A 12,108-nucleotide genomic window follows, 5' to 3' on the forward strand; every position below is an offset into this window, starting at 1 on the left:
GATTCAGTTTAAGTCGATGCAGACCATGAGGGGGAGTTCAAGCTTGGGTACACCAGGTGATCGGAGTTTAAATTAATTTAATGTAAATGGTTTATCCATATCCATATCCACAGACTCTTAAGATGGCCGCCGACAGCAGGAGTGGTTTGTTAGGCTCCACTCAAGCCCTTTGTATTTTACAATTTTTCTTATTTTTGTTTGGTGTTTGGAATTACACTTTTTCAACACAAAGGGGTACTTTGGCCAACTTCACCTATGGGGAACAAAATAAGCTCTACATGTTTGGACATGGACACAGTACTCTGTATTCTATCTGGTCATCACTCTGGTGTAGGAGCAGTAGGGGCACTGCCGGCAAACAGAACCAAACACATGTATCCACAGTATTACTGGTGGTTATGCTTTTGGCTGGAGACATACACCTTAACCCTGGACCAACTACGTGTGAGCAGCAGGTTAGTTCTGTGGAGCAGGTGAGGCAGGATACTGGTGGAAGCATGGAGGCACTGCCCCTACTCGCACTGAAGCCCGACGGACCCGAGTCCTCGCCTGCTCTGCTGCTGCCACGGAGCCATGAATTACTGGAGCAGCATAACACCAAGGAGTACACTGCTTCTGAAACAAGCCGCCCACGTACAACCAACTGCACCGGTAACACTTGCCCGACCGGTGAGTCAACCTCTCTGGTACATCTGTACGTGGAAGCGGGGACAATACCGCTGGGAACTGCGGGTCTTATCCGCAAATATACTACCACCGCATTGACTGGCTCGGACCCTGGGTCAGTAAACAGTGGGGCAGCGTGGCAAGGAGTCTGTGGAGCAGCGAGCAAAATGCTACAAACGCACTCTAGCATGGGCAGGAGCGCCGCGCTAAAGCAAAAGAAATATCTTTTCTTTCAAACTGTCAATCATGCACACGTGCTCTGGGAACCTGGGAGTAAACCAAAAGGAATACTAGGAGGGCATCTTAACATCCGCAGTCTAATCCCCAAAAGATATCAGATCTCAGCAATTCTCCTGGATTCCAATTTGGACTATCTATGCTTAACAGAGTCTTGGCTCCACAATAATGTTCCTACAAACATGATAGATATTTCTGGATAACAGTGTTTCAGAAAGGACAGGCACTCCGGGAAAGGAGGTGGTGTGTTAATCTACATCAAAGACAAATTTAAATGCAACCCAGTAGAACTGAACAATGCCTATCACCCTCAATGAACTTCACTGTTGCTGTCCTCTATAACCCACCCTCTAATAATGTGCCTTTTTATGATGACTTAAGTGATGTATCAAAACAGCTTGAGGTGTATAGAGAGACAATATGGTATGGTGATTTTAATATCAATTGGTTAGATAAAGGTGGAAACCAAAAACTGCGAGCAATAGTGACTAAATTTAATTACGAAACAAATGATTAAAGGGCCCACTAGGATTACTAGGCAAACAAAAACTCTCATTGACATGGCCTTTAGGAACAGACCTGAGTGTATCACAAGGACTTATAATTTAAAAAACAGGACTCTCAGATCACAACATGATTCTTACAGTTAGAAAATTAACTAAAAAGAGATTACAATTTTTTGGTAGAACTGATAATAAAGATAACATAAAATATGTTATTCCTAAATCCAAAACTTTGCAATTTGAACAAGAACTCAAACATTTCAACTGGAAACAAATGGTAGCCATGGAGGATGTGAATGACTGCTGTAATTCTATGACAGCAGCCATTACAGGGTCAACTGAAAAATTCACAGTACAAAAAAATGAAAACAAAATGACAGGACCCTACCATGGTTAAGCAATGAAATAAAACAACTAATGAAGAGGCGAGACATGGCTCTCAAGAAATCACTAAATTCAAAATTGAATACTGACCTTTTAAGCTACAAAAGTCTGAGAAATAAAGTGATACAAGAACTGCGAAGAGCAAAAGTTTCCTATTATACTCAACTTATAAGTAATGCGAGGGGCAACAATAAATCCCTTTGGAAATACCTAAATAACCTGACTAATAAATCCACTAAACATAAAGGAATTAGGGAACTTGTAATAAATGGCAAAAATATTACTAACAGTGCCAATATAGCAGATTAATTTAACTCATATTTTATACAATCAGTAAATGAATTAACTAAAGATTTTGCACCTGTTGAACATTAATTATCCAGATCAGATGTCATCTGTAGATAACTTTTACATAAAACAAGTTGATGAGAAAAATGTTGCACAAATCATTACAAAATTGGCAAATTCAAAATCGAATGACATTCACAATATTAACAGTAATCTTCTTAAAACATACAGTCATGTCCTGGTTAAACCACTGACACATCTTATCAATCTGTCCATAAGAACTTCTAAATTTCCTTTGGACTGGAAAAAAGCTGTTGTTGTTCCAATATTTAAAGCAGGTAGCCAGGATTCGATATGCAATTACCGACCCATATCAGTTCTGCCTATACTATCAAAAGTGATCGAGAAAGCTGTAGCTGCAATTGATGGACCATCTCGAAGCCAACCAGCTTCTCCACCCACAGCAGTTTGGTTTTAGATCCGGTTATTCTACCGAAATAGCTAACTGCTGTTTTGTTGAGAATGTGAAAAAGTCCCTGGATAGAGGTCAGGTGGTAGGATCTGTTTTTTCAGATCTCAAAAAGGCTTTCGAAACAGTCAGTCACAGCCTGCTTTTATCGAAAATGTCATCTTTTAGGATCTCCTCCGAGGCAGTGGACTGGTTTGCATCTTATCTTGGGGATAGACAACAGTGTGTTAAAGTGGCCAAGGATAAATCTTTGTTTCTAAACATCCAAAGAGGCATACCACAGGGGTCTATACTGGGACCCTTGCTGTTTAGTCTCTTTATAAATGACTTGCCTGTAGCCTATAATGTCAGTTGGCAACTTTATGTGGACGATGCAGTTTTTTATGCACCCGCAAAAACACCAGAACAGGCTGCAGAGGTTTTGTCTGCCTGAGGTGAGTCAGTGGCTCAGCAAAAATCATTTGGTGCTAAATTTAACTAAGACAGTCTCAATATGTTTTTCAATTAAAAAAATTAACGTTGAACATAATTTCCAAATACATTTACAGAATAACAAAATTCAACTGGTTTCAGAATGTAAATATCTTGGGTTGGTTCTCGACCCCCAATTGAAATTTGATAAGTACATTGAGAAAGTCTCAAAAACAATAAAAAGTAATTTAAATTGTTTCAAATTAATTAGACATTATATCACAACTCAGGCCGCCCTTTTGTACATGCATGCTATGATATTTTCACATATATCATACTGCATGACCACTTGGGCACAGGCCTCTCCCACAGTCACAAAATACATCAGTTTACTGTACAATCAAACTATAAAAATTATGGACAAAAAGCCAGCCACTGCAGTATTCTGGAGAAGTATAAACTACTAAGCTTTGAAAGCTTTGGCGATTTATGCTTTCTCAAATTAATGTTCAAGTGTATCAATAATAACAGCAAAGCTGTGGAATTCCTTGCCAGCTGAGCTCAAGACTATGTCTGAGTTTAAAGCATTCACCATTGGGGTCAAGTCTTGGCTTACAAGTAACCAAATGTGTACCCATTCGTAAATATCACTGTGAGAGTGAGAGTGAGCGGTAAGTGAATTAGTGTGTGTGTGTGTGTGTGTGCATGCAGAAATGGTGTGTGTGTGTGTGTGTATGTGTGTGTGTAGAAAGGCCCAACCAGGGACAGGAGTTGTGAATTAGCATTAGCTATAAACTCTTGTGCAACGCATCAGCTGCAATGTTTTTTTTTTTGTGTAACTATGTTTGATTGCACTTGTCCCTGTTAAATAAATAAATACATTTTAATAGTTACTGTGAAATTCTGTAAAATTGTGTTGTTCATATTTGCTTGTTTAGACACAGTGGTTGTGGTGTTTAAGTGCTCTATCTTGTCTTTCAGAAAAAAAAATCATCTTCTTCTCAATTTTAAAAAACGACCTCTTCCCCACTTTCTGTGGCTGCGGGTCACGTGATTCATTATTAAATTTTGCAATACTGATAGATAATGTTACATAATATAATAAGCTCCAAGTTATCCGGGCTGACTGTCTCCAATCTAAAGAACATAGTGATATTAGTTTAAGCAGTGTTAGCAAGTTTGAAGATCAAATCCTATTTTGAGAAAGAAAAGAATTAAATCTGATCAAAATGCACCAGGGAAATAATACAATGAAAAAACAAGGCAGGGTGACTTACGTGTTTTAAATGAAATTCTCTTCTTTGAATAGCCCAAACTGCAAACTGCTAGGCCTGTTCAGAGCTCAAGACTAACTGTTTACACTGGTGGCACCAATGTACCTACCTTTATCATTTATGTGCATCAGCACATAATCTAGGTGTACCCAATAATATATTTTAAGCATTAAAATATATGCCTTTTTGTCAATTCTCATTTTGTTAACACATTATGTAAGTGATCAGCAGGAGTAAAGGTGCAGATAATGTTTTTCTTCACTTAAATCATGACACAGAAATGGCTGTGTTGCTTAAAATCTTTTCAGCTTCAACCAACCACCTATTAAGGGCTTCAAGTTAATCTGCAACTCCAATACAGTTGCAAACAAGTAACATTTTAGGACATTTTGACAGTTTACAATGTTTTGCACATGTCATCAGAATCAGAATTCCTTTATTTATCCCCAAGGGGAAATTCTTTAAATCTCTTTTGTTTTATTTTTCCTAAGAACCCTGAAAGTTTGTTAGTTCTAATATACTCTATATTGTGTCTATTGCAATACTGTGACAGAAATAATCATAGGGAATCAGATTTTTTTACTTACTCTTTTAATCGGCTTTCAGTTTGACCTGAATCTTGAGTCTATTTTTTGTCAGTAGTCAATATATGTAGCCTCACTTACAATGAGTCTGGGAGAAACAACACCCTCTCCCCATTTTGTGCCAGACAGCTGTGCAGTAAAAAATAGATTACCCTCTAAACCTGGTCTGCCTGCACACTCTATACCATGCAGATTTGATGCCACTTGAGTCTGCTGCCATCATTATTCAACACAATGATTCCATAACAGCCTGTTTAAGATGGGAATGTTGTGTGTTGAAATTAATTGAAATACAAAAATGCGAAATTATTGGTTATCTTATCTTCAGCCATCAGACGCAGATAGTGATCCACTACCATGATTATCCATATTTTCATCCACAATAACTGGGACAATAAACTGTTGCTGTTGTTGAGAATGTATTGCTAAACATATATATATCACACTTCAAAGCATTGTTTGGTTCAGTGTACAAAAAACCAACAAAACAAACAAGGACAGTGTACATCCATCCATCCATTTTCTATACCGCTTATCCATCAGGGTCGCAGGGGGAAGCTGGAGCCTATAACTATGGGCAAGAGGCAGGGTACACCCTGGACTGGCCATCAGTCAACCGCAGGGCCAACACACAAAGACAGACAACCACACACTCTCACTCTCACACCTAGGGGCAATTTAGAGTAGCCAATTAACCTAATGTGCATGTTTTTTGGGATTGTGGAAGGAAGCCAGAGTACCCAGAGAAAACCCATGCAGGCACAGGGAGAACCTGCAAACTCCAGGACCCAGACTGGGATTCGAACCTTGACCCCTCTTACTATGAGGCAACAGTGCTAACCACTGCACCACCGTTCAGTACTGTACATTCACTGTGTAAAAAGGTCTGGTATGTTCAGAGCAGAGACCCAGGTAGCACACCTACACAAGAGCACAAAAAGTGACCATGTCCAGATAAAAACAAAAACAGATAATACTTAATGGCATCTGGGCTAACACAACCACCATTCAACAGCATTCAAGCAGTTGCTGAGAACAAAAGTAGGTCCATTCTCACACACACACACCCACACACCCACACACACACACCCATGGAGCAGCCAATTGCTCAAGCACCACTAACAGGCAACTCTAGTCTGGATGAAAAGGGGGAACCATTTCCCCAGCTCTCTCACTTTCTTTCACATGCAGATTGCTGGCATTATACAAGAACAGACATTCACAAAACCCTCAGGACCCCAGAGATGACGAAAAAGCAAGGGGAAGGGGGGTTGGGTTGCAGGATGCCATTTTCAAGCAGGCAGCCTGTAGAGGAAGGCATTCAGGGAGGGAAGGAGAACAAAAAAACGAACAGAGGGAGGGCCCTCAATCCAACCCTCTCCTCCTCTTCCGTGTAGAGGTCAGTGTGCTCTGCAGAGATGTCAGCCAGTGCAGGCAGCAGTGGAACAGCAGATCCTCTGCACGTTTACATACACTACCTGCAGTGATGCAGTCAGAATCCAGATGGGCTGATGTTTGTTTGACATGATGAAATGATGTAACCATGTAAGCATGATGGCAACAACACATTAAGTGGTGCAACAAATTTATAATATAAGATGCAATATTATATTACATGTGTAGCATCTTTTAATGGTTATCCCATTTGCTAGACTTGCAGTCATACAATATAAATACCCCATTTAGCTCAAGTGTTGGTGTAGGAGAGGTGTAGGCTGTTGATATTTCTTAGTCATTTTTTCACTAAGTGGGTGACAGTGTTTTGGTTTTTTTTTTTTCAATTTAGCTGATATTTATGGTATGCAATGGTGTAAGCACACCATAACATTAAACTTTTGAGATGTGGCATAGACTGTCACTGCACTCAGCAGCGGTTTCAGATCTTACTATTCATTCAACAACAGCAGACATATAAAAGCAAGAACTTCCAGCTGGCAAATCTTCCTGGACGTATTTCTGAACACACAGATATAAAATTGATATCTATCTCATCAAAACGTGGTTATGATAGTTAACGCCTGTAAAAACACCAAAGTGATGGAGCTTTTTCTATAGTTTGATAACAGAGAGCAGACATCCTGACATCATCTTCAAACTAGCCTCTGTACTGCAAGCTTGCATTAATGGATGATGGACACACAAATAAATGTGTAAATAAATAAATAAACAACAATATTTGATGCCAGGCTGTTCAGAGAATTGGGGGGGGGCAGATTCATTGTAAAAGCCAACCATAAAGACTAAATGTTTTTCTTACAATGCAGTGTATTTGGTATCTATCTAATATGCTCAGTCAATTTTACTCACTGGCTACACTTCACAACAGCAAGAAGAGCCAATGCAGTTACCTCCATTAATATGAATTAATAGAGATGCACTAATACCACATTTTATCAATCGAATTACTAGTACAAGTACTTTCATTTGAGTAACTGCAGATGCCGAGTACCAATATGAGTACTTATTAATTAATATTAATTACACTTTGTGTGGTGTTGGCTAGGGTTCTCATACTTGGCTCCAGTACACTGAGAAGACATCTAAATCCCATATTATCAACAACCTACAATGGCTGGTCATCAAGAGCAATGTATTGGGTAAGAGCCTCTGTTATTTTCACTGAGCGTGGGTTGTCTCTTGACATCTTCTCTCTCTTCTCCAGAGTTGGTTGTTGCTGTTTGCCGCTATTAGCAAACTCTTTGAACTCAGTGTCGTGTTGTTTTTTTTAGATGTTTTATCAGATTACTTGTGTTGAAAGTACTCGTTTTCGTCCCTCCTCTTGACAACTTTGCAGAGCATAATTTGCAGTCCGCTTTACTTTTGTCACCGTCATCCACTTTGAAATACCTCCACATCTTATTGCTCCTCCTTGCTTTCAACTGGGACCTGACCACCCAACTGAACGTCACGCTGCCGTAAAATGGTATCGGGACACTTTTATGAATACGAGTACAAGTACAAGAACAGGGTATCGGACAGATACCCAATGCTGGTGTCAGTGCGTCCCTATGAATTAGCATAGCTGCCTATAGCTTGTGCAAAACAGGTGAAAAATATGAAGGAGGTGCCCGGATATGAAGTGACAAGGAGGAATAATAGGAGGAGGAGTCGTAAAACAGGCCAGCACAAGTGAATATACAGCTGTGTTGATGTTTGGCTGCCTGCAGCCTGAGAAAGGTGAAAATTAGGTGTGCATCCATGCACAGCACAGGTATAAGTGTGCCTGTGCATGTGCTTGTACATGTGGTGAACAGGTATGCAGCGCCACTAGAGACTGAATATCCCTTTCAGACTCATCTCAAATCACGTTCATACATCTCATACATCCTGATGACTTTTACAGAATCCTCATAGTAAAAATGACTAAATGGAGCTCCACCCTGACAGAACAGGCCTCCACTGGTATCCTTTCTATACACACGCATATACCCATGCTCATGCACGCACGCGCACACACACACTTACTGTGTACATGCACACTTATTTCATTGAATGCCTGCAGGACGCTAGGACTAATTCCAGTTGTTGCTTCCATCTGTCTGTCTGCAGCAACACACACATGCAGCTCTTAACATGTCGGCACTGCAATCACATTCACTGAGGAGGACTCCCTCGCTGTGAGAAAAAAAAAATCTAAATGATTTCAGGCTTCCAGCTGATGACATTGATTATGATTTTTTTATGATTAATATTTTTTATATTATTGCTATTGTTGCTATGCGCTGGGAGTGAAATAAAAAAAGATCATCTTTATTTCACTCCCAGCATTAGATGTGCTACAGCTTATACTGCAGGCTACAGTGTTATGAAAGTCCCAATTTACATAGAAGCGCAGGGAAGGCCTGCGGTTTTTTTTTATTATTGTTTTTTTATGGGGGGGGGGGGGGTGGTCGAAGGCAGATCTTAGGTTGCTGGATCTGACGCGTGATAGATTAGATTTCGATCTGCCTCCAGGTAAACAGATAAAGCTTTATATTTGTTGCATAACCACTATTTAGGTGACCAAATTCAAAGACAATTACAACGCGATTTGGGTTCGGATGGTGGCAGAGGATAGCGGGCTTTCAATTGTTCCATGTAGCTGAAGCTGAAGCCCCGCAGTCCGCTGTTCATTAGCAGTCACCACTCTGTTTTCCCTCCACACTGTTTGCTACTGCTCGGTTAGCGCTGCGTGGAGCCAACCAGCTGCAGTACATCACCAGCAGCACCTTTGTGTTATACCAGATGTTAAGCTACATGGCTCAGGGGACCCATACTGTCTTACTGTCTGGAAGATAAAGACAAAAAAGAGAGAAAAAAGAAAACGCACCTCGGGCTGTGGAAATCCATTCTCCGCATTCGCAACGCACGTTTTCCCGCACATCTCCAACTCGGCTTCTTTATCTGAGCTGAGAATGCGGCTCTCCCACGGGACTCACCAGTCCATGCTGCAGAGTATCCTGGTGATAAAAGTCCGTCCGAGTCAGTACCAGTCACACCAGCAAAGCCGCTCTGAGGTCCACTACAACCGTCCGCTCCGTTCCGCGCTTTCTGCTGAATCGCTGCTGCTAAGGCTGTTGCTGATGCAGCGCGCTCACGAAGGGTAGGGCCGCGCGCATGGTGCGCGAGCACAGTGCAACCTAACGGAGATTCTGCAGATATTCAGATCTCTCTGCATAGGCCTTCGTTAATTATATAAAATTATTCATATAAGTCTGTAATTGGTCTTAACCAAATGTAGCCTGCATTCAGTAAAGGAGGGAATCAGTGCTACTTGGCACACGTTTAACATTTGCAGAGTTAAAGCGAATGGATCGAATACCTTTTTTTCTTTTTCTTTTTTCTTTCCTTTTGTGCGTAAATGAGCTTCCCTTTGTGTTGAAGTAACTTGATAACCTAGCTAACCTGCCCTGGATTACTGTGAACACACAGTTAACATGGTTTCAGTGTGATATTGTAGCAATAGCTATAATATTTCCTTATACAGTCAACTTTCATTCATATTGAGTGTCATCATGAGGTGGACATTTGTAAGTTTTTGGAGCAGACTCATTAAAGAAAAAAGCAGAATGAGTACCAGTCAGATGATTAAAAAAAAACAACCAAAATAGTAGAAACAGTGAAAAAGAATTTTCTAAAGAATTTCCCTTCGGGGATAAATAAAGGAATTCTGATTCTGATTCTGATAGAAGTATACAGTAGTTTCTTGATATGATGATGAATAATGTTTCTTAAAATGCACATTACCATATTGCCAGACCAGCAATGGTTAGTAATCTGTTCCTATAAATCATGGTAAGAAACACCACTGGTTTATTGAGAATAGTTCTTTCATTTTCACTATGGTGTGTTAAAGAGAGGGAGGCAGGGAAAGCCGGAGAGAGTCAGAGAGATCGAGGGAAAGCATTGCGATGCTGACAGGGAGTGGAGAGCAGGTGATGTGGAGGTGAATGACAAAAGGAACTGATGGTTCAGACTAGGAGCGCAGCTGTTCATAATTTTAGTAATCAAGTATTCTATGTATTATTACAATGATTATCCAAGTAATTGGATAATAATTTTTTATATATATTAAAAAGTAAATATATTAAGAAATTAATAATAATTGGTTCATTGAGTGCAGCGAGTAGTCAATCAAGATTGACTAATATATACTTATTTATTGTTTCTGTCCCCTACACCTGACTTTACTCATTGCAATCAAACTAAACTGAATATTTCTGTTGTATTGGACTGTGTGTCTGTGTGCATCTGGGTAACTATTTTCTGCTTTTTATTCATACTTCATAACTAACCATAATGGTGGTTATGTCAAAATGTCAAAAAATGTCAAAATTAACTTTCCTTGTGGTAGGTAGCTCCATTCTACAACAGGAAAACAGTTACCTTTGCACAGGTCCGTTTTTTGGGGGATTTGTTGTTGTTGTTTTTGTTTTTCTCGCAAGTATCCGTGCTGCCAGCATTATATCACAGGTTAGAGCTAATCACAGGAACTGCTTTGTTGTTGGCTGCATTAAACAACACAAATCATCACACCACCCTGCATCCTCAGAGGACATAATAGCTGTTTGGATAAATTTGATGGAAACATCCCAGAAACAGTCAGAAAAAATCGTGTTTGTGTGTGCTAACCACTTTGCATGTAACTGCTTCTTCAACCTGGGTCAGTACAACACTGCACTCGCCCAGAAACTGCACTTAAAAAAAGAATCATACCAGCAATTTGTAGCAAAACTGCAGACAAAAGAAATGTAAGTAATTTAAGTTATCTTTGTTATTTGCTACATGTTAACTTTGTCAGTTGAATGTAAAATGAATTTCATCCTATCAGCGCTATCAGTTAATGTTAATTCAAAATGAGATGTCTCAAGATTCTTTGTAGCTTTCTTTATCGAGATTGACAAGAAGTTTCAGAGCTGCAGTGAATTGCAGAGGCCATTTAACCCCTGCCTCCATCTTATATGAGCTGTTAGCAGGTCTTCAGTTGAAGTTACAGTTGTGTTTTCGCATTTAGGTAATCAGTTTTGGAAAGCTGTTTATTTAAAATGAAATAAATAAATATGGCTATGAAATAAACCCAATAAAAAAAGAAATACATTTATTAATTTCAAAATAATGTCTACATCAGGGGTGTCAAACATACGGCCCGCGGGCCGGAACCGGCCCGCAAGAAGGTGTGGTCAGGCCCGCAGGATAATTTGAAAGTGAAAAAATGCATAAAAGACATGGATTTAATTTTTTTAATTAAATGCAATTCAAGAATTATCCGCTAGGGGCGCACTCTTTTGCACCATCTGCTGCTTGTTATGACGTTGTTTCTACCCTGTTCTCTACCTGCCCGCTACTACACCCTCATTAGCAAAAATGGCATTATCAAAAAAGAGAAAAGTAGATAAAGAGTGTCGAATTTTCCAAGAAAAATGGACCACGTCCTATTTATTTACGGAAACGCACGGTAAACCTCTGTGTGTTTGCAACAAGTTTCAGTATGTAAGGAATATAATATTCGGCGGCACTACGAGACTCACCACAGCGCAAAATACGACAGCTTGCAAGGACAACTGAGAACAGATAAAGTCAACGAATTGCTGGCGGGTCTGAGGAAACAGCAGTCAACTTTCACCCGGAGCCGAGAAGTCAGTGAAGCTGCGGTAAAAGCCAGCTACCTAATTGCTAGTGAAATAGCATTAGCATCAAAGCCGTATTCCGACGGTGACTTTGTTAAAAGATGCATGATGAAGGTGTCTGAACTCGTATGTCCCGAGAAGCGACAAGCTTTTGCCAATATTAGCCTGACGAGGAACATTATAGCA

The 12,108-nt window shown here is 40.0% G+C and overlaps 1 protein-coding gene across 1 annotated transcript in view; it reads right to left on the reverse strand.

Moving 5' to 3' along the window:
* Positions 1 to 9,374, reverse strand: part of fat3a (FAT atypical cadherin 3a) — a 193,582-nt gene extending 184,208 nt beyond the window's left edge. Inside the window, exon 1 of the mRNA XM_046388057.1 lies at positions 9,235 to 9,374. The gene's annotated coding sequence lies outside the window, so the exon portion shown is untranslated. The remainder of the gene's footprint in view (positions 1 to 9,234) is intronic.
* Positions 9,375 to 12,108: the final 2,734 nt, after the last annotated feature.

The sequence above is a fragment of the Scatophagus argus genome, chromosome 5 (genome assembly GCF_020382885.2).
Source record: "Scatophagus argus isolate fScaArg1 chromosome 5, fScaArg1.pri, whole genome shotgun sequence".
NCBI lineage: Eukaryota > Metazoa > Chordata > Actinopteri > Scatophagidae > Scatophagus > Scatophagus argus.